This window comes from Pinus tabuliformis, chromosome X (assembly GCF_031772625.1).
Source record: "Pinus tabuliformis cultivar Carrire ecotype Pingquan chromosome X, CPIR1, whole genome shotgun sequence".
In the NCBI taxonomy this organism is placed as follows: domain Eukaryota; kingdom Viridiplantae; phylum Streptophyta; class Pinopsida; order Pinales; family Pinaceae; genus Pinus; species Pinus tabuliformis.
Window position 1 is genome coordinate 479,017,083 of NC_142308.1, and position 21,428 is coordinate 479,038,510.

Genomic DNA, 21,428 nt, shown 5'->3' on the forward strand with positions numbered 1-21,428 from the left:
ACCTACTGGCAAGACCTGACCCCAAGGGCTTCGGGTGGATTCGACCCTGTGACCTCCCGATGGCGAGGCATGGTTTTTGACCAACTGAGCTAACCCTTGGGGCTGCTGATATCTTTAAAATATTAAATTGAAATATTAAACTTTTAGCATGTATAATTGATTCATTCTTCTAACTTTAAAGAACTTGACAAACCTTGACATATATATATATATATATATATATATATATATATATATATATATATATATAAGAGATCCATAAAGAAATATGTATAATTATTAATAATAAAATATTAACCTCAGCGTATTTATAATAGATAATTCAATAATATTATAAGTGGTAATTCAATTAATATTATATTAATTCAAATGAAATAATAAATAATAAATATTTTATTATTTTAAACGAATAAATTTGGTGTCATCATATTTATAATTTATAATTCAATTAATATTATAATGATTCAAATTAAATGTAATCAATATTTGTCATTTTAAACGAATAAATAAGATGTCGCCCTATGTGTAAGTCAAGTATAACCAAAAACCTACAAACTTTTCACAAAAAAAAAACATTTAAAACAAGTTATACAAATGTGTTTTGAAGTATGATCTTATACATATCTAAAGGAAAAGAGCCACCATAAACTAGCTCTCAAGTACTATGCACCATATCAAATCATTTAGCGCATTGGATAACTTTCCTATAGATTGGTTTTCCTAGCCCTCTACAAGGTCCACCTGATATTTCACTCTCCTACTTAAGAAAATGATATGGTCAAATTATTGCATTACTGTCCTCCCCCAAATTGATGAATATGGGTCGATTTGGTTACATTGAAAATAATTACTGAAATAAAGAGAATGTGGATTGTGCCAACAAATTATCTATAATGTTTTGAATATTTGAATCTTAAAAGCTAATGGGAAACCATATGAATGAATTATGGGCTAAGAAAGGAAGTGGTGAAGGATTTTATTAATGTATACTAACTAAATTGATATGAAGTCAATTTGCTAATAACTGAAATAATAAGAGTTGAAATGTAGTTTAAAATTTATTTGTTGAATATTGATTAATTCTTAAACACATCGTTATGCATGGGTAGATGTAAATAAACAATGTCAAGTTATTTATGTTTATATTAACTTGTGTGTGTGTGTGTGTGTATATACACGCCAAATATTCATGATAATAATTTTGTAAATAAATGAATGCACATACATGGAAGTAATTGATCACTTAGTTATTATTTTTCAAGAAATGGCCATGACATGGTCATATTACTAGGTTGTACTTCTAAATAATGATGAATGTAGAACATACTTCTGGACATATTTATCTAATCCACATGCAATATCTAAAATGTTAAAGTCAATGATAAATTGTGTGCTAATCAATGTGATTTCCCTTTAATCTTTGTCATTGCATGTAAGAATTTTAATTGAAGCTAAAATTTAAACATAGTTTCCTTTTCCCTTTATTTTCCTTAAAAAAAATTAATTTATTTCAGCCACACCTTTACTTTATGAGCAAGTTGTACTCTATGATACCTAAAATCTAGAGTAAAATACTGGATTGAAACATTAAACCTATTTATTGGATTTGACATGTAAAATTGATTTATGGTTGGAATAATGAGGAACTTGATGAACCTTGGAATAAATTTAAAAATTCTTTAACAAAATTTATATAACTATTCATAATAAAATAGTTACCTGAACACATTTATAACTGATAAGTCAATTACTATTATAATTATTCAGATAAAATATAATCGATATATATTATTTTAGAGAAAAAATGAGATACCAACCCCTTATATTTAAATCAGGTATAACCTTAAATCTATAAAAATTTTGATTAAAAACATTTAAAATAAATTATACATATTTATGTTCTATGACCTCATACATACAAATTTTTGTCGAGAAACATTTAAAACAAAGTATACACATTATCTTATATTTAATTAATTGTGCTTTAAAGAAATGTGCACTGACAAATGAGAGCATCATGTCACTTTAAATTTTATTCAAATGAAAAAGTTCGGTTTAAAAAAAACATAATACATAAGCTATATTAAATACAGGTAAAGGGTATTTTATTAAGTACTTAAAACACAATACATAAGCTATATTAAATACAAGTAAAGAGTATTTTTTTAAGTACAAGTACAGAGTATTTTCCATATTCCTTGTTGTGACTTAGAATCCATATTCTAAATATATTGTGTTCATGCCATTATAGTTTTTATGTTTTGTGAGTGTCTACATAGACCATTAGTAAATCTTTATAGACATATTTATTTTCATGCCTTTTAGCTTTTTAGTCCTTTTGATTGTGGTCATGTGTTGAACTTCAGATAAAAACATATACAATCCTTATCACATTTATCAGACAAAATCGTATAATAGAAACTCCTAAGATAATCAAACATACATTTATTTTTAATATAAAAGAGAAACACTTTTTATACTTTCATGTTGATACTTTTTCTCTTATTTGATATACATTGTGTTTTTAATGCTGGCATCAAACTTGTTCCTTTAAATTTAAATTCTTCCGTTCTCAACTTTATTTTTTTATAAGGGTTTTCTTTTATATTCAAATCTTTTCATTATTATATTTTCATCTTTAAAGCTTCTTAGTGTTATATATTTAGTTTGTTAAATTGAAATTTATGTTAATTGCTCTTTTTATTTTTATTTGTATTTATAATACTTAAACTTGTCGTATTAAAAATATATATATACATTTTATTTTAATTTATTAATACCATTATTATATTTTTAAGCATTTTATTTTTTATTATACGGAAATTTTATTTTTTTACCATTTTTAATATTATATTTTTAAGCATTTTATTTTGAATCACAATTATTTTGTAGTTTTTTTTAAGTATTATCTCTTGTATGTCATTTTTTATCACAATTACTTTCCACATTACACTAACAAATGGTAAAATTGAGTTAACGAATAAGTGGTAATACTAAAGTAGTTAATAAGTGGTTAAACTAAGGTAGTCAAAAAGTGATTGGAAATTTATTAGATATGCTTTGCATGAAACTAACAACGCCAATTGGCTTAATTTCTACCCATTGTAAAATGGTAATAGAATATCATCTATGATGGTGCTACAAAACTTTTACCCTATAATTATATCTAATGAAAAACACACCTATTTGTAGGCTTGTACTTCCCAAGTACATTAATGGTTCAAGAAAGGGATGCTAGTCCTCTGCCAAAGATAATATAATGACAATTAATCTTGGTTGAATGTAGGATGAAGAAATATGTACATCAATATTTCTTAAAATGCTTCTTTGAGTAAGGAAAATCAAGTTTTTATTCATTTCCAACCCTATAGGTAGACGTATCTAAAGGAAAAGAATCATCATAACCTAGTTGCCAAGTGATATGGTCTATATCAAATCTTTTAGTGCATTAGATAACTTGCATATGGACTTGTTGTCCTAGGAGACTCCAAGGCCTACCTAATGGTTCCTATCTCCTACTTGAAGAAAAAGTTAGGATCAAATTGTTACATTAACATCCCCCCCCAACTTGATGAAGAGGGATAGGTTTGGTTGTATTCAAAGGGATTACTGGAATAGAGAAAATGTGTATTGTGTCAACACATTATCTATAATGTTTTGATACAATGGAAGAATATGCAACTTCAAAATGCCATTGAGAAACCAATAATAATTTTCACACCTATAGCCTTGAGGATAACATTTTTTTTTGGGGGGATAGCGGGGGAATTAGTGTCATGGGATAGTAAGAATAATGATATAATTGGTATTGTGTTATGTGAATCTTTGAATCTTAAAAAAAATGGGAAACTATGTGATGAAATATAGGGGTAGAAAGAGAGTGATTAAGGATTATTTTATGTATACGAACTAAATTGATATAAAGTCATTTTGCTAACAAATGAAATAATAAGAGTTGAAATGAAGAGTCAAATTTATTTGTTGAAGATTGATTAATTTTTAAACACATGTATATGCATGGATAGATGTAAATAAATGATGTCAAGTTATTTATATTTATATCACCTTTAGTAAGAAATATATACAAGTAGACACACCAAATATTTGTGATAATAATTTGGTAAATAAATGAATGCACATACCAAGAAATGATTGATTTCTCAATTATTATTTTGCAAGAAATTTCCATGACATGGTCATATTACTAGGTTGTACTTATCAAACATGATGAATGTATATCATACTTGTAAATATATTTATCTAATGCACATCAAGATGCTCGTAGATTAGTATAAATTTCTCTTACTTGATAATTACTTGTGAATGTTTGTTGTCTTCTTATTAAATTTTAGATTCTCTTTCTCATCAAGAAATTACTTAAAGTACAAAACATGACGATCACAAGAGGCAAAGAACATGAGAAATTAGGCTCCAAGGCAGGGGAAAATCCCACAAGGGGGAAAACCCAAGAAAATCCTCCTCTTATAGAATATCAAAGTGAGTTATTGAAGAAGAAAGACCAAGACCAAGACCAACACTACCACAGATATCCCAAGTCAACCCTCCTTCAAGTCTCCTAAAGAAGTCGAAGTCAAAAAGAGTCAATGCAAGTCACTTTGAATCTAGTTAAATCTCCTGAAATTTTGGTCCCTGACATTTCACACCTTCTATAGCATAGAATTTGCCTAAGAAAATTTGCATGTGTGAATAAGACTAGGGAAAAAACCAATTCATCTCTTCTCTCCTTTGACTTCGCCAATTTTTCTTCTTTTCTTGGCACAAAAATCGATGTGTGAGGTGGGTCATCAAATGAGGTCGAACTTCCTTCTATATATACATGTCTAGGAGGTCGAATAGTTTCCTTTCTAGGCCAACTTGTCCAAGAGGGCTGACTTGGTTTGTGGATGAAATTTCAACTCTCTTTTACTCAAGAAAAATATTTTTTCCTTATGATACAAGAAGTCCAAATGGGACTGTGAATCAAATATATTTCTTTAACTCATAATAAATTTTCTCTTCGACTCAATAAACCCTATAAGAATAAAGAACATGCTTTAAGTAGAAAATAAATAATAATAATGAATATAATAAATGAATGTAATAGATACATCAATAATACATTTGGATTTCATTATGAAGACCGACACTACTTACATTTCCAACAATTGGAACATTGATGAACTTGGTGAACCTTGGAATAAATTTAAGGTATCCACAAAGAAATAAGTATATTTGCATCATTATTGATGATAAGATCTTTACCTAAACATATTTATAATTGATAAGACAATTATATATATATAGAGTATGTTTATGAATTGTATCTTAACTCATCTAGTACATTTATATATACAAAAGTTTTGTTTTGTTGTTTTTTAAACCAGATTAATCCAAAATTTATGAATGGTGAAATGATATATATATATATATATATATATATATATATATATATAGTATGGTTATGAATTGTATCATAATTAGCTTAGTATATTTATATCTACAAAAGTTTTGTTGTGTTGTTTTTTAAATCAAATTAATCGTGAATTTAAATCAAATATATGAACAATATATTTTAACACTAATTACAATTAAAAAAATATATTTATACATTTTATCTTAATACTTTAATACATTATTATATATTTAAACATTTCATTTTTTATCATAATTATTTATTTTTTATCATAATTATTTATTTCAACTCTCTATTATAGTTATTATATCATTTTCTATCACGATTACTTCTCTCATAGTCAAGTTATACCCTTTTACGTATTATCTATTTTCACAATTAATAAGTATTATCTATTTTCACAACTAAATTGAGGGCTCCATGATCACCATACCACACATTACAACCCTATCTCTTTCACTTAACCATTTTGTGTTTGGTCGTTCATGATTTTGGTGCTCGGTGAAAGCCCTAAAGGAAACACGGGGAATGTGTCGAGAAACTATCAGGTAAAAGTAAATTGAGTCATTGAGGTATGTTGTTAATTTTCTCAATTCCATGTTTTATTAGGTTTTAAAAAAGAGGCAGCTAGAGAATTTTCTGATTTTGCTTAGTAATTGAATGATTGCACAAAAAAGAGAACGTTAGTCCACAACTCCTTTTAACTCTCTGTCATTGGCTAATGTAGCCAATGGAGCTGTATTGTGCAGCAATTACATTTTTGTATTTTTTTGAGAAAATATTGAGAAAAAAGACATACAAATTCGGTACATTTAATTCGTATGGCATCTTGATATTTTGCTTTTTAAAGCGGAATCGTAATTGATTTTTAAAGCGGAATCGTGGAAAGATTGTGAAAACGCAGATGCAAATTTGGTCGATTTAATTCCTCTGGAAATTTAATTTTATGTTGTTTAACGGGGCATCATGATGGGCTTTGGTTCAGTCCGTTGGAATATTGGCGTGGTGACTGACTTTTGATGGGGCAGAGTGCATTGGTGACTAATCCCACATTCGTTTTAATTGAACATAATTAGATTGTAAATTTTGGATACATGTTAGAATTTGACCATATGAATGGGTGAGTTGACTTATGGGTGAGTTAATTATTTGAGGTCGTTTCTATTTATTAAATTTTGATTTTATATATATATATATATATATAGCTATTTTCACATAGCTATTTTCACATTTTGGATGAGATGGGTGGTATAAAATAATAGAAATCATAGAGTTCAATACAATAGAATACTTTATTAATTTATGCAGAAGTCTATTCACAGTGTAAATACATCACAATGTATCCCATTATATAGTTATGAGATCACTAGACTCGATGGACATAAGAACATGGAAGATACACACTCTGACTCAACTACAACTCAGTTACATTGGAAAACAATTACTTCTAGAACAACACCTTGTAACTCACATAGATCTAGATCATTTCCTTACAACTAAGAAGACAACTCAACAAACCTATCACATTTCTAGACTCTTTCATTTCTACATTATTCTAACATCCCCTTAATGAAGAAATGGATTTTCCATAATACATAACAATGCGTGATGGTCTAAGTCTAAGCTAGGCTTACAAATATGAATCAAACATTTCATTTGGACTTTCTTTGCTTCAACATATTGATAACATTTCTTCTTGACTTTCTGCTCCAAACTATGATGTTTTCAACCTATTTAGTCTTCTTCTTACTCCAGATCATGAATTCTGGATATTGCTTCTTATTGTAACTAGGATGATGCCAGTGCATTTCAACTCCTTTCTCAACAAGTTCATTTTCATCATCAATAGCTTTTTGTTCATTGGATAGCTCCCACATCAATCCATAATAATGTTTAATTTCTTCATGACTCCAATACATGAAAATCTCATTAACTTATTCATTTTCTACATCATTCATGTTGTCTTCAACATTCATTGCTGCAACTTCTATGGAGACTTCATCAAAACATGGTGTTCCAATCCATTCTTCCAAGAAATTTAATTCTTTTTCAATTTTTGTTAGCTCTTTCTAGTTGCTGCTAACATCCGCACGTTGAGAAACACTCATGAGGACATCATAATTTGCGTTCTTTCCAACTTTGTCTTCTTTTGCCAAATATTTGTACTTAGTTTCATGTGGCTCATCCAATTGATCTTTAACCTGTGTTACTTCACCATTGAGCAATTCATCTATGAGCTTCCTTTCCTACAACATTTGGAACTAAGTTTCTCTTGAAAATTGTTCATTATCATATTTGACTTTAAGTTCTTCAGGTCCTTCACTCTCTTTTCATGTAACATTCTTTGTAGATTCTTGTGGTGACTCTTCAAACATCTTGCTCCCACTCACATTGTACTTCATTTCTAGAATATCCCAAAATATATTTTCATTTTTTACTTCACCAAATTCATGCAAAATAATAGACAAGATGTTTTAATCCAGTGATGATATAATAAGAAAAATCATATTGCACCTCTACTCTCATCTTGGGGATTTATAGAAGTTTCTTGAACAAATTCCCATAAATATACTAAACTAAGTAGTCCTTCCATTTTTATTGCCTAAAATTTAAACTTTTTAACAGAGAAAGATGGCAAAAAAGACTTTAATCATTTCAATATTGCATCAATTTCTTCAAATTCTTCATTGAGCTCGCCCAATTATGCATTTTGATCCTCATGTATAGGTTCTTCCGCTAAAAACATTCCAAATTTTTCTACAAATTCTTCCCTTTGATTTATTCGCACAATTGCTTTAGTTTTCCTTTAGTGACACATTATTTCTTTCTCTTACCTTTTCTTATACCAACTTAAGTAAAGATAAATACATATTTTTAATGCACCACTTTAACTCACAAATCTCAAGTAAATACCTTAAATAAAATCATTCCATGCCTCAGTTGTTGTGATTGTCCCCTTTTTTCAATTTAAATAGTCAAAAGCTTCATGAAAAATAACTAATAAAAATAATTTTCACCAATAGAAAAAAATAAAAATTTTCACCATAAATTTTTTTCACCAAATTTTTAACTTCTTATACCTCCATGCCTCATCCTTAATTTTCTTAGAAATACACACACACGAGATAAGAATTCACGTCTTTGACATGCCTCCTTATTACTGAAATTTACTTCTACATAAGAAAATAACATTGAACATATGGTTTGGTTTAAAAATCAAAACCATACATATATATCAACTCATGCAACACCATGAAGTGAAAAGTGGTGAATAAAATATTCGCTTTCACATGAATTGTAATGCACGCCCTCCAACGAGATGAATTACAAACTGCAATGGTTCATTTGGTTTAAATCCTTTACACGAACTCCACCTCAGTTGTGCACAATGGTTCTTAATAATGACGTGGTAATGGGTTCCACTCCCAACGACATGCTTCTCTGCCCACGACGACTGTGGCTGCAAATGAAAATGTGTTGACTACTCAAATGATGATGGTTGCAGTGACTTCAATGTATAGTCTAGACTTCATCCTTTACATAGACTTCGTGCATCTCTCCCAAATTTACAACACCCACATGCAGATACACGCACAAACTAATGTGTTGACTACTCAAATGGTGATGGTTGTAGTGACTTCAATGTACAGTCCAGACTTCATCCTTTACATAGACTCCGCACATCTCTTCCAAATTTACGACACCCACATGTAGATACACGCACAAATTTCAGTTAGCAAAAAACTACAACAAGACGAAACAATCCAGACCGCACCCACCGCAACTTTGATCTTTCCTTCACAAGGTTTGGGAAGATGTAAACACCAAAATTTGATAAAAAAAATTAAAAGCTGTCAAACTTATAACTTGAAGACCTTTCAACGTTCATGACACATATTCAATGGCATATGTGGATTGACTTTCCACTTGACACAACCACTATAATTCTATCAATCAAACACATGACAACATGCCTTCACACTAACACACTAATTGGTAGTAGATTCTTCACCTCATGACATCTACAGATCATGTAGAGGTCCTCCTTAATTGATACACAAATTCAAACCACTCTAACCAGATTAAAACAAATATCTTTGACAACTTCACCTTCTGTAAAACTCATATCTGGAAGAGATCTCTAAGATCTCAACCTTTTGACTTTTTATATCTCTAGATCTCCCTCTCTATTTTTATGCACCATGGATTGTAACGAACCTCCGCATCGAATTAGAGGCCCAAACAAAGATCGAGGCACATTGCACAAAATGGTTGCACACAGCGAAAGCATCAGTGAACGTTTCAGTGGGGTATGCAAATCTTCAAGATCAGATAGTAAATCTAGCCACCAATAAACCACACCAAGACAAATAAATCCATATCACACTTTCTGTAATAACATTGATCTCTCCTTCATGGATTTTGGTTGAATGTTCTGGGAATATGCAATCAACAACAAAATTTACTGACAACAGGCACAACTTTGCCAACAAAAAATGCCAAACAACCTCACATGTACCAAACAACTTTACAAGAGTCACAGATCTTGGCCTACTGGCTCTTATATTTGAATCTCTCTAGATCTCCCCCTTTGGCTCTAATACAATAATAGAAATCAGAGAGTTTAACACAAAATAATACTTTATTAATTCTGGCCTAAGCCCGCTCACACTTTCTCACTACAAAAACATCACAATGTGTCCCATTATATAACTATGGGATCACTAGACTTGATGGACATAAGAACATGGAAGATTCACACTCTCACTCAGATACAACTCAATTACATTGGAAAATAATTACTTTAAGAATAACACCTTGTAACTCACATAGATCTAGATCATTTCCTTACAATTAACAAAACAACTCAACAAACCTATCACATTTCCACACTCTTCCATTTCTACATTATTCTAACATACAATTTATTAATATTTAATATTCCTATGAAGACACTACCTCTCCCACTCCACATACCCATATAGAGTTGAGCAGTTTGAGTCTCTATCCAGAAATTTGGTGGCATAAACCCAAGTCAAACAAAACGATCGGCATGGGAAATCTCCCTATTTTAGTAATGGAATTATGCATTGTTTTACAATCTACAGAGTGCACAAGCTTCAATGTTGCAGGGCCTCCTACCTTCTTAAGTCGTGGTCGTAGGGGATCCCTTTGAAGAATTAGAGAACTAAACCTCTCAAGAGTTGAATACGAGACACATTACTACACTCAAATTCTGGACCATTTCACTCATAGACTAGAGGGATACTGTACCTTTCAGGAGAGATATCTCATCTATGCAAAGAACTGGGGAGGTCCCCAAAGATATCTTCTACTATAGATGGTGGCGTTAATTTTTGTGGATTCACGTTTGAGAAGGCTCGTCAACCTCAAGCATTTCTTGCTTACATTTGAGGTATCATTTATTTACAAATTGTAACAAACTTGAGATTTTCTTGATTTGTAACGAATAAAACTATTTTACTTCCACACAAGCAATGGATGATTATGCAACACTAAGTTTGGATTTGAAGAAACAATTATCTATGGAGAACTATATTTTCATCATATTCGGTGCATCTTATGGTGGAAGTAAGATGCCTATAAGCTCTTATCCATTTATTATTGAATCATTATTATGGTGTGATATATTCACTACACATTTTTTTGTTGTTGGTGAGACATGTCTCCGGGATTGAACTTCTTATCACCTAGATACACAAGAGCATCCGAAAGTGTTATAACCCTGGTAACAAACAAAGGTCATCCTTACAGAAAGTTAGGTAAATGATAGACTATATTGGACTCAACTAGACTTTGGTCTCATAATTTTGTAGTTTTTAGGTTCTTTAGGAACCCATTGCCAAGACGTTGGTTCCTTATAATACTAGTGATTACCCCATTACTATTGTAGTTGCATCCCTTATTGATATTGTTGTGCCCCTATTATGCCCATATTGTTATTACTGTGCCCCATAGAATCCCTCTATTTTTATTTTTGTGGCTTTATATTATTATTGTTAGGTCCGCTGGGTTATATTGTGACTCCTTAGGCTCCTATATATAGAAAGGAGGTTTTGTCATTTGTATCATCCAAGAATTGTTCATTTATGTAATGTAAAGGAGGTTGCCCCTTGAAGAGGCTGAATTCTAAGGCGTTGATCTATCTTTTCTATCTTTTCTTCAGCTGGTTTCATAACATTTGGTATCAGAGATAATTATATTTCCCAGTTTCCCTGCAATACCCCTTAATTCAACTTCCTTTCCTTCCACAGAAAAATCATGAAAAGTTCTTGAAAATTAAAACCTATTGTACCCAAGGATTGTAGCCATTGGACTCCTAGTACAAAATTTGAAACAATTAAGACACTGGGTCTATTACAACCTTTATCCATTCCAAGCCAACGTTGGGAGGAGGTTTCAATGTATTTTATCACAGGGTTACCCAAGTCTGAGGGAAAGAGTGTCATCATGGTGGTAGTTGACAGCCTTACCAGGTATGCACACTTTTGTGCATTATCACATCCATTTAGAGCCAATACAGTTTCTACTGCATTTATGGAAACAATTCAAAAGCTACATGGAAACCCAAAGATTATTGTAAGTGATAGAGATCCCATTTTCACTGGAAATTTTTGGACATAATTATTTTCTTGTATTGGTACTCAGTTAACTCATAGCTCATCTTATCATCCTCAATCTGATGGGCAAACTGAGATAGTAAACAAATGTTTGGAAGGATATCTTCATTTCTTTGTATTTGATAAACAGACACAATGGTTCAAATGGTTGCCTCTGGCTGAATGGTGGTATAGCACTTCCTTCCATACAACAACAAAAATGACCCCATTTATGGAACTTTATGGATATCAGCCACCATCCATCACATCATATTTAAGAGAAAATTCTAAGGTTCAAGCAGTGGAACATCACATCAAACATCAACAACAAGTCCTCCAACTCTTAAAGGATGACCTCGTGTTGGCACAGAATAGAATGAAACAACAGGCAGATCAACATTGCAGCAAAAGAAGTTTTGATGTAGGTGATTGGGTATTCCTACAGCTACAACCATATAAGAAAATGTCCCTCAAGCAAGCTAAGAAGGATAATAAATTATCACCGAAGTATTATGGTTTGTACAAGGTGTTGCAAAATATTGGTACTATGGCATACAAATTGGAGCTTCCTGCAGCTTCTCGATTGCACCCAGTTTTCCATGTTTCATGTTTAAATAAGGTTATAGGTAACAAGCTCCCAGTTCAAACAATATTGCTAGAACTTGACGAGGAAGGAAAAATTATGTTGGAACCAGAAGCAGTCACAGAAACAAGGACTCGACAGCTACGAAATCGATCAATTTCGGAGTATCTTATCAAGTGGAAGAACTTATCTGTTGAAGATTCCACATGGGAGGATGAGAATTTTATACAGAAGCATCCACAACTACTCAAGCGTTGAGGACAACACTTTTTTGAAGGAGAGGGACATGTTGGGTCCCTATAATACTAGTGATTACCCCATTACTATTGTAGTTGCATCCCTTATTAATATTTTTGTGCCCCTATTATCCCCATATTGTTATTACTATGCCCCATAGAATCCCTCTATAGTTATTTTTGTGGCTTTATATTATTATTGTTAGGTCGGCTGGGTTATATTGTGACTCCTTAGACTCCTATATATAGAAAGGAGGTTTTGTCATTTGTATCATTCAATAATTGTTCATTTATGTAATGTAAAGGAGGTTGCCCCCTCGAAGAGGCTGAATTCTAAGGCGTTGATCTATCTTTTCTATCTTTTCTTGAGTTGGTTTCATAACACAGACTTGGAGTTTTCATCTAAAGAAAATATAGATTGACCCGGAGAACAACAATCGAAGAAGGTAGATATCATAACGAAATGGGACAAACGCTACCAGGATGACCTATTGATCTGAAAAGAAAATTAATTGTTGCGTTTACATATTGGGCGTATGGTGGTGCAAAATTGTTACTTGTTAAGAATATCCATTTTTATAATGATTAGTAGGTTAAGTTCATGTTACATAAGGTATCAACACCAATGTATGGACAAGCAATTTAAGGCTTCAAGGTATCCAAAAGAAATCTAAGTTGTATTTTTTACTATTTTAAATGCCTCATGAGGGAAGACTTTTTCACTCTAAAGTGGTTGTTGTTGATGGTTTACATGTATGGGATAATTAGTCAATTTACGATTGATAAGGGTTTATTATGGTTAATAAAAGGTTGTATATGGGTGGTTAGGTGGACCATAGTTATCCATTTTTAAGGTGATGATTATGGTAGATTATGGTTTACCATGTTGTCTTTGATCATGTTTGACCATATAAATAATATATGACCATTGAAATATTATAGTTGACCATGATTTAGAATACTTGACTATGGATGACAATATTGACCGTGGTACACTTTCGTAGAGCAAGGTTGACTATAGTTGACCAAGGTTGATCATGGTTGACTATGATTGAGTATAGTTGACCATGGTTGCCAATTATTAAGTATGGTTTCCAATTATTAAGCATGATTGACCAAAATGAGCATTTGACCTCTTGGTTGTGGTTACCCATGGTTGACCATATTTGACCTTAGTTAGACCATGTTTGCCATTTGGTTGTCCATGTTGACCATTTACCAAAGGTTGACCACATGACCATTCTTGACCATAGTTGATCACTTGATCGTGGTTGACCATGTTGTCTAAGGTTAACTATAAATTATTATTGTTAACCATGGATGACCACGTTTGACCATGGTGGACCATGGTTGACCTTTTTTTACCATGGTGAACCATAGTTGACTATGGATGACCATGTAGAATATGCATGGCCATGGTTGACTATGGTTTCCTATTCTTGCACATGAAAGACTACAATTGACCATAGTTTCCAATGGTTGAATTTGTTTCCCATGTTAACCATGGTTGACTATGCTATATATGGTTTCGTAGGGTTGTCCATGGTGTAACACCCTCCTCCACATCTACCCAAGTAACCGGCCAACGGGGGTAAACATGTGATGTGAGGCTACTATGATGGGATTAAACCTCCTATGTTACCTTAAGGAAGTGGAATTGACAGAAACACAACATACAAACCTTCCACATCAGGTACAGGACTCCTAGTGATCCAAGTGGATATTAGTGGCCACCCTCCTATTCCACTTGGACCCCAACACTGTCTCTTTCAGTTTTTCAGTTTCCTTAATTCTAGCATAGTTTACTATTTTTGGTAGTTTTTCAGGTCGTGAACTTCTGGAGCCATTTTGAGCCCCTAAATGGCATTTTTTGGGAAAAATGGGCAATTGAAAGTTTTTAATTGATGTTTGCATTTGAAAGTTGTAGTACCTGGACATATATTTCTAGCAAGTTATTGTGTGTATCAAACAGAGATCGTATGCGAAAATTATGACCCCGAGAAGTTGATGTACCAATTTACCCAAAAGGGGCCCATAGTTTTAGTGCTTCATCTCCTATGGTTAGGTTTTTAGATGTTTAGGGTTTTCCATTGTTTCTCAATAATAAATAAGCCTTCAAGACTCATTTTAACATAGTTTAGTGGCATGTAGCCACCACATCTCTTCTCAGAGATTGGCTACCATTGCCCGAGCTAGTTTATTTCCATTTTGTTTGCAATCATATTTCAGTATTTGATATTAATGAAATGAGTGTTATTTTTTATGCATTTATGGTGATATTTGTGATTTTCTTGCATTCATCATTAAATTCAGATCACCTAGGAACCATCCCAACCACTCAGGTAACTAGCCCCTGGGCCCCACTAAGTTTTTAGATCAATAAACCCCCAGACGCTCCTATGATATGGGCATGCGTGCATCCAGAAGGCTCTGGATGCTCCGACATCATGTTATGCCAACGTCTAGGGAAAATTTTTCTTAATGTTGTGCTAGCGTCCCCAGGATTTGAGCCACTTTTTGAGGCCCAGAGCCTAGATCACTGTCTAGAACTAAATGACACCTTTAGAATAGAAATATAAGAACAGAATGATGATACAAATGAAATTTCCTGGACAAGGGCTTGACTGCACCCCTACTAGCCATGACAAGAATTTCGTCAAATGTATCACAAATATGTAATCTACAGGTGTAAACAATATATTTAAGCATAGGGGTCTCATAGTTATCTGATAATCTCTAAGAAGCATTGTTCCCTTATATCATTAGTTGCATTATCGTCTATTAGGTCATAGATACATTGTTCATTCATTTACCAATCAAAACATGAGGGAAGGCATACATCATCACTGTCAGGATACATGCTTGTAATAAGCATAATAACAACAAAAATATCAAGGATATGTCATCCATAAATTCCACATATAAACCAGTACATTTACACATCAGATATCAAGGAGAGAACCTCTTATTAATGAATCCAAAATCCAAACCGGGATGGGACTACCACATTCCACGGGACCATAGAATGGTTGAGGCAATTCTATCTTCAACCATTCACCCCCTTGCCATATTCCAAGCATGAATGTGAGACTCAAATCAAAATAACTAACCATGGCATCCCGAGGCTAAACCACCTCACCCCTATTAATATAAATCATGCTTCACCGTAATTCATCCTGGATCACTAGGTCAACACAATAAACATGTAATAACAAGCTTTACCATGATCTCCACTAGATCAGTAGGCCAAAACAAGCATGGATGCCACTGATTTCTCCACCTACAATGTGAGGAATTTTCTTGTCTCCTAGTCTCTCAGACTTTACCACAATCCACATACCAATCCAAGGATCACTAGGCCCTAAACCGAGACACCACCCTCTAGGAGTTATTGTATATCCCACCATTCACTTGTAAGGATTCCTAGGCTCACCGAGGCAACACAAAATCTGACTTTACTGCAACCCTGTTTTTTTCTGGGTTTACTAGGCCATGTGTTCTATCATTCGTAGATCCACGTCACTCAACTTCAAATCCATCCATAAATCCAGCTCAACCAAAACATTAGAACCCCATCATACCATGGTTATCCAGAAATGGTAAGGCTAGGCTGAAAACACTATCACACCTGGAAAAACCCATGCCATAACAACAAATAACCACATACAATACCATGCATGCCAATAATATCAAGGAAAACACACATGCAAATAGATACCTGCAAAGAATCTCGTTGTAGCTACTTAATCATGTTGTTCCTTTCTTGCTCCTTCCTTCATCTTTCCTTCTTTTCCTTTCTTGATCCAATGCTAAAGCGCTCCAAGAAAACTCTAAGTATCCAAGAGTATGTGAGAGAGAGAGGGAATAATGAGAGAGCTCCATAACCTAATTGAAAAAAGGTTACAAACTAATCCTCAGAATCCTTTTTATCAATTAGGCCTCTATTTTCTTCATTTTCCATTATTTTCCTTGATTTTCCTCCTCACAGGCAACCTATGACCTTTCATCTTATTTTCCTCCTAATTTCCATTATTTTCATAAATAAATGTGCCAAAAATTCCATTTTGCCTTTACAAAGCCTTTGGCGTCACCTTTGCCAATTTTTTTAGCCATAATAAACCAAATGAACACCCACACTAGGATGTCTTGTCCAACATTCAACTTGGAATAAGTGTCCCATCAATCGTTATTATTTTTCCTTTATTAACTTTTATTACATGTAATTTTCACCAGGACTGTTACAGAACCCTCCCCCTTGGGGGAACACCATCCTCGGTGTTCAATGACACCTATAACCAGCAAGACATATGAAAACAAAACATACTGCCCATCGAGCTTTATAACATAGCTCGTTGCAGTATTTATAATGACCATCTGCTAAAACATGACAAACATACTGTTTAATAGAGCTTTATAACATAGATCATTACGGTATTTATAATAATAACCACATATACACACATACACATTTGCTTCACCCAACAATTAATCATACTTCCTATGGAGCTTTATAAATCTAGCTCGATACAATATTTAAAATAATACAGACATATACACATATGCACATTTTCGCAACTAGCAAATAAAAGGATACAATTCCTGCATCTGCAACAAGGGAATCCAAAGCCTCACACATCCACCCTCAAAGTAATACCATGATTTAGCTCCTTCCTAGGAAGTTCAAAATCCACTACAAAGTCAAATATGCTTCTAATGTCCAACACTATAATCCCGTGCCACTTTTCCTCTCAGTGAACAGTTACCGACTCACTGTTCCAGGGCGCACTCCCAATGTGCCTCTGATTCCATCTGACAATGCTAATGACCAATATAAATCCATCCTCAACCTTCCTTTCTCTGGTACATAGTCCCTCGGGAAATCTGGTCATCCCTTTTATGTAGTCACTCACCTTCCAAGTTCCCCGACATCCCCTATCCCAGGGGATCCTTCCCTTGGCAAGGATTCCTCGCATCAAAAAGTCAAACAACCAAGGCATATACCTACCTCAAAACCATCATACTAGTCATTGCATGCTCATTGAAATCAATGGACATTATTGGGTACTAGTGGCCTTGCTCCAGAAGTGCTTCACCAACATATTGTTGCATGTTCCAATTCCTTTCAGTGACACTGGTAATTATTGTAGTCAGTTTCAACCAGCGAACCTAGGCATTTATGTGCTTCATGTACCAAGCACATAACTTCCATTAGATTCAAAATAAATTGAAATAACTTCAAATAATACCTCATCGGTAGCTCGTTAATAAGGTACACTTGAAATCTTGTTTACTTCCTCTCATAGCAAGTCAAACTAGCATCTTTGATAAAATCATTATGTATAAACATATCACATCAGCTTAGCTAAAAAAAAAACCATCATATATCAAAATCATAAATCATATGTCACCATTAGAAACAAAAATCATAGATCACATGTAATCATCATAAACCATAATCATAAATCACATGCATAATAAAACTGAAATAAAATATTGATACTTATCCTTTAATCAATCCTTAGCTTCTACCTTTTTCATTATTTCGTATGCACACCTGATCAGTTTCCAAACTCGACAAAGACCTTGTTATCACTCCAAAATTTCCCTAGTGTTGTCATGTTGTGTTTAAAGAAATAATAGAGGTAACCACAAACCTACTTTTGAGATCAAGATCTAGCCTTCCTAACGCTTAGAGAGGGCTCTCTCTTAATGATTTAAATTTGTTGAGTTAATTTGTTTTAGGCTAGTTATGTAAGCTTGATTTGGTTTTTATTTAATTTTCTGGTGGAATTACTGACTTAGATGGATAGTAGACTGTCTATTTTCCATTGGGATATGGAGTCAATGTGTCAAGAAAACAAGACTGAATCAAGTTCTAAAGGAAGTGTCCACAGGGCAAGGTAGCTGAGCAAATTCAAATCTTTTAGGCTGAAGGGTGAAGTGGTTTTCAATCGGGATCAAGGAGCAGTTAATGATTCCTCAAACTAGATAATGAGGGAAATGAAAGAGGTCAATCTAAACTAGGGAGCAATGAAGAATTCTGTAATGTGGACATCAGAAGAAAACATCAAAATGAATAATAGTTCAGAATAGATTGTAATTAAACATGTTCTGCAATAATATTCCTGTTATAACATTTAAATTTGGAAAACATACAAGTTTATGTTATACTTAAGAAAATAACAATTTGAACAATTGAAAGATACTTAACTGAAGTTGCCCGAATCATGAATCCTATAATGCAATGCCTTTGTTACTTTTTAAGTCTGTTGACTTGAAAATGGTACAATAAACCCTTAGGTTGTAGATGAGTTCCACTATAGAAATGTTAAGAAATGCACCACCAATACTTCGAATTGTGAAGTATTTATACAGAAACTATTAAAAAATATCCTAAAACTGATTTAGGAATTATTCAAGGTAAATGAAATATCTTCATGCAAGAAGATAAAGACATCTATGTAACTAATGCAAGATGTTCTTATTTATTTAGCTTTGCTGTTTGCTGTCACTAATATTTTGTTGCTTTATCTCTTTTGTTGTTTTGCTTTATTCTAGATGTCCCTCTACTTTGCCTTTGATTTTTAAACTTTGTTTTTCATCTTATACTCTTTAACTTAACTGATTTGTTACTCTTTACTGTTTTACCTTGACTGCTCTATTTTCACTGTTTTACCTTTTATTTTCACAGTAAATCATTCAACTTTTCCCAAGACTCTGCATCTAGTAATTTAATCTTTACCATTCTTCTGAAGATTTCATCAGTTTCTGTGTACTTTCAAAAGTAGGGTTGTTTATAAAGAGAAGTTTTGCCTCATGTTGGAGGTAAAATAGGTTCTCAAAAGTCTGATAAATCACTTTTCCAGTAGGAATTCCTTTCGTGGAGGAATTGTTGGATTGTTCTTTGGCCACTTCCCTGATTTTCTTGTCATAATCTTCATGTTTCATCAACCTGGCATTAATCACCAATGGATTAGGCAGACCTTTATGCCTCAAAACATCAAATTTGACCATGAACCTGGCTATTGCTAGCTCCATTGTTTGGCATTTCTCCTCAAGTTGTATAATCAGATTCCTTTCGGTGATTACTTTCTTTACTTCTAGTATGGTTTCTATTCTGTCAGTTATTCCAAGCTCCTACAGTTCATATTTGTTTTTTGAATTAAGGAACTGGATTATTATTGAGGGTTCTTCTAGATTATTTCCATGTTCGGTTCTTACCCTTTGAATTGCCTCACCAGCTTCTTTGACCAAACCATTATGTTCAAATATCACATGTACAAAAGGCCAAATATCATTAACTAAGTTAATGATGTTGGCTCACAGTTGTTGCTTTTCTTGGGAAAGTGGTTCTTTCAATGTCAATTGTTTATCTAACTTCTATATTCTTTCAGTCAATATGTTTGACTTATGTGTTTCATCTTTATGCATGATTTGTACCAACTCCTTTTCATCTTCTAGACTTTTTATTTGATCTTTAAGTCTATTTATTTCATTTGTTTGGATGGAAATATCCTGCATAGCTTTAATTAATTTACCTACTTCATCACTAGGATGAGTTGCAACTATAGATGATTCTGTAATTGATGTAGTTCCTGGTGTAGTGGGAAGTGTTGTAGCTGCTGGAATTGTTGTGGCCGCTGAAGCTGCTAAAGTAGAAGGTACAGTTGTAGGAACTGTAGGAATAGTAGTGACAAGGATTGATTCCATGTCAGCCTTTTTCTCCTACACTAACTTATCCATCTCATTTTCCATTTCTGTTAATTGAGCAATTAACTAAATAATGAAGTTCATCATCTCATCTTTTTGGTTTTGATTCTCTAGAACTTCCTTGGTCTGTGGATGTTCAGTAGGAGGAAATTTTAGTTGCTTCTTCAATGCAACAATGTCTGCATTATTTTTCTTAATGAGCTCTTCTGCACCTTTGACATTCTTTGGATAATATCCCACTTCAATAACCAATCCTTCCAATGATTTAATTATGTTATCCTTTGATTGTGATGATGCCTTCTCTAGTTTTAACTGTGCTTTGATATTCTCTAGATAATTTTGTAGTTGTTGTACACTCATAGATTTATTGGTCATAGTTGAGAATAGCATTTCTCTTCCTTGCTTATGAAATTCTATTTGGTCTATAGGATGAACATATTTGGAAAGAATCTCATAATCCGTCCTTTTGTAATCTACTGATGACTTACGATGTTGTATTATAGGCTGAAAAAAGGTCATTTGCATTTTTCCTGTCTTATAATCAAATGCAGAAAGTAATTTTTTCTGACTACTAGGAGTCTACTTCAAGAACTGTGAATATATTTCAGCTTTTATGTCTTCATTTTTTGCCTTAATATCTTTGTATCTCTCTTTGATGTCTATTTCTCTGTCCATTGGTTCACTTGAAGAAGGGATTTCAACACTATGCCACTTCTCGATGATTTGAGCACTAGAAGTTGAAACTAATGGAAGTGCATTTTCTTTCATTACAGTGTTTGTATCAATAATCTCAATTGCATCATTTACTTCTTCTTGCTCATTTCAAATTTGTTATTTGTTGTATCTTTTTTTTGAGAAAAAAACTT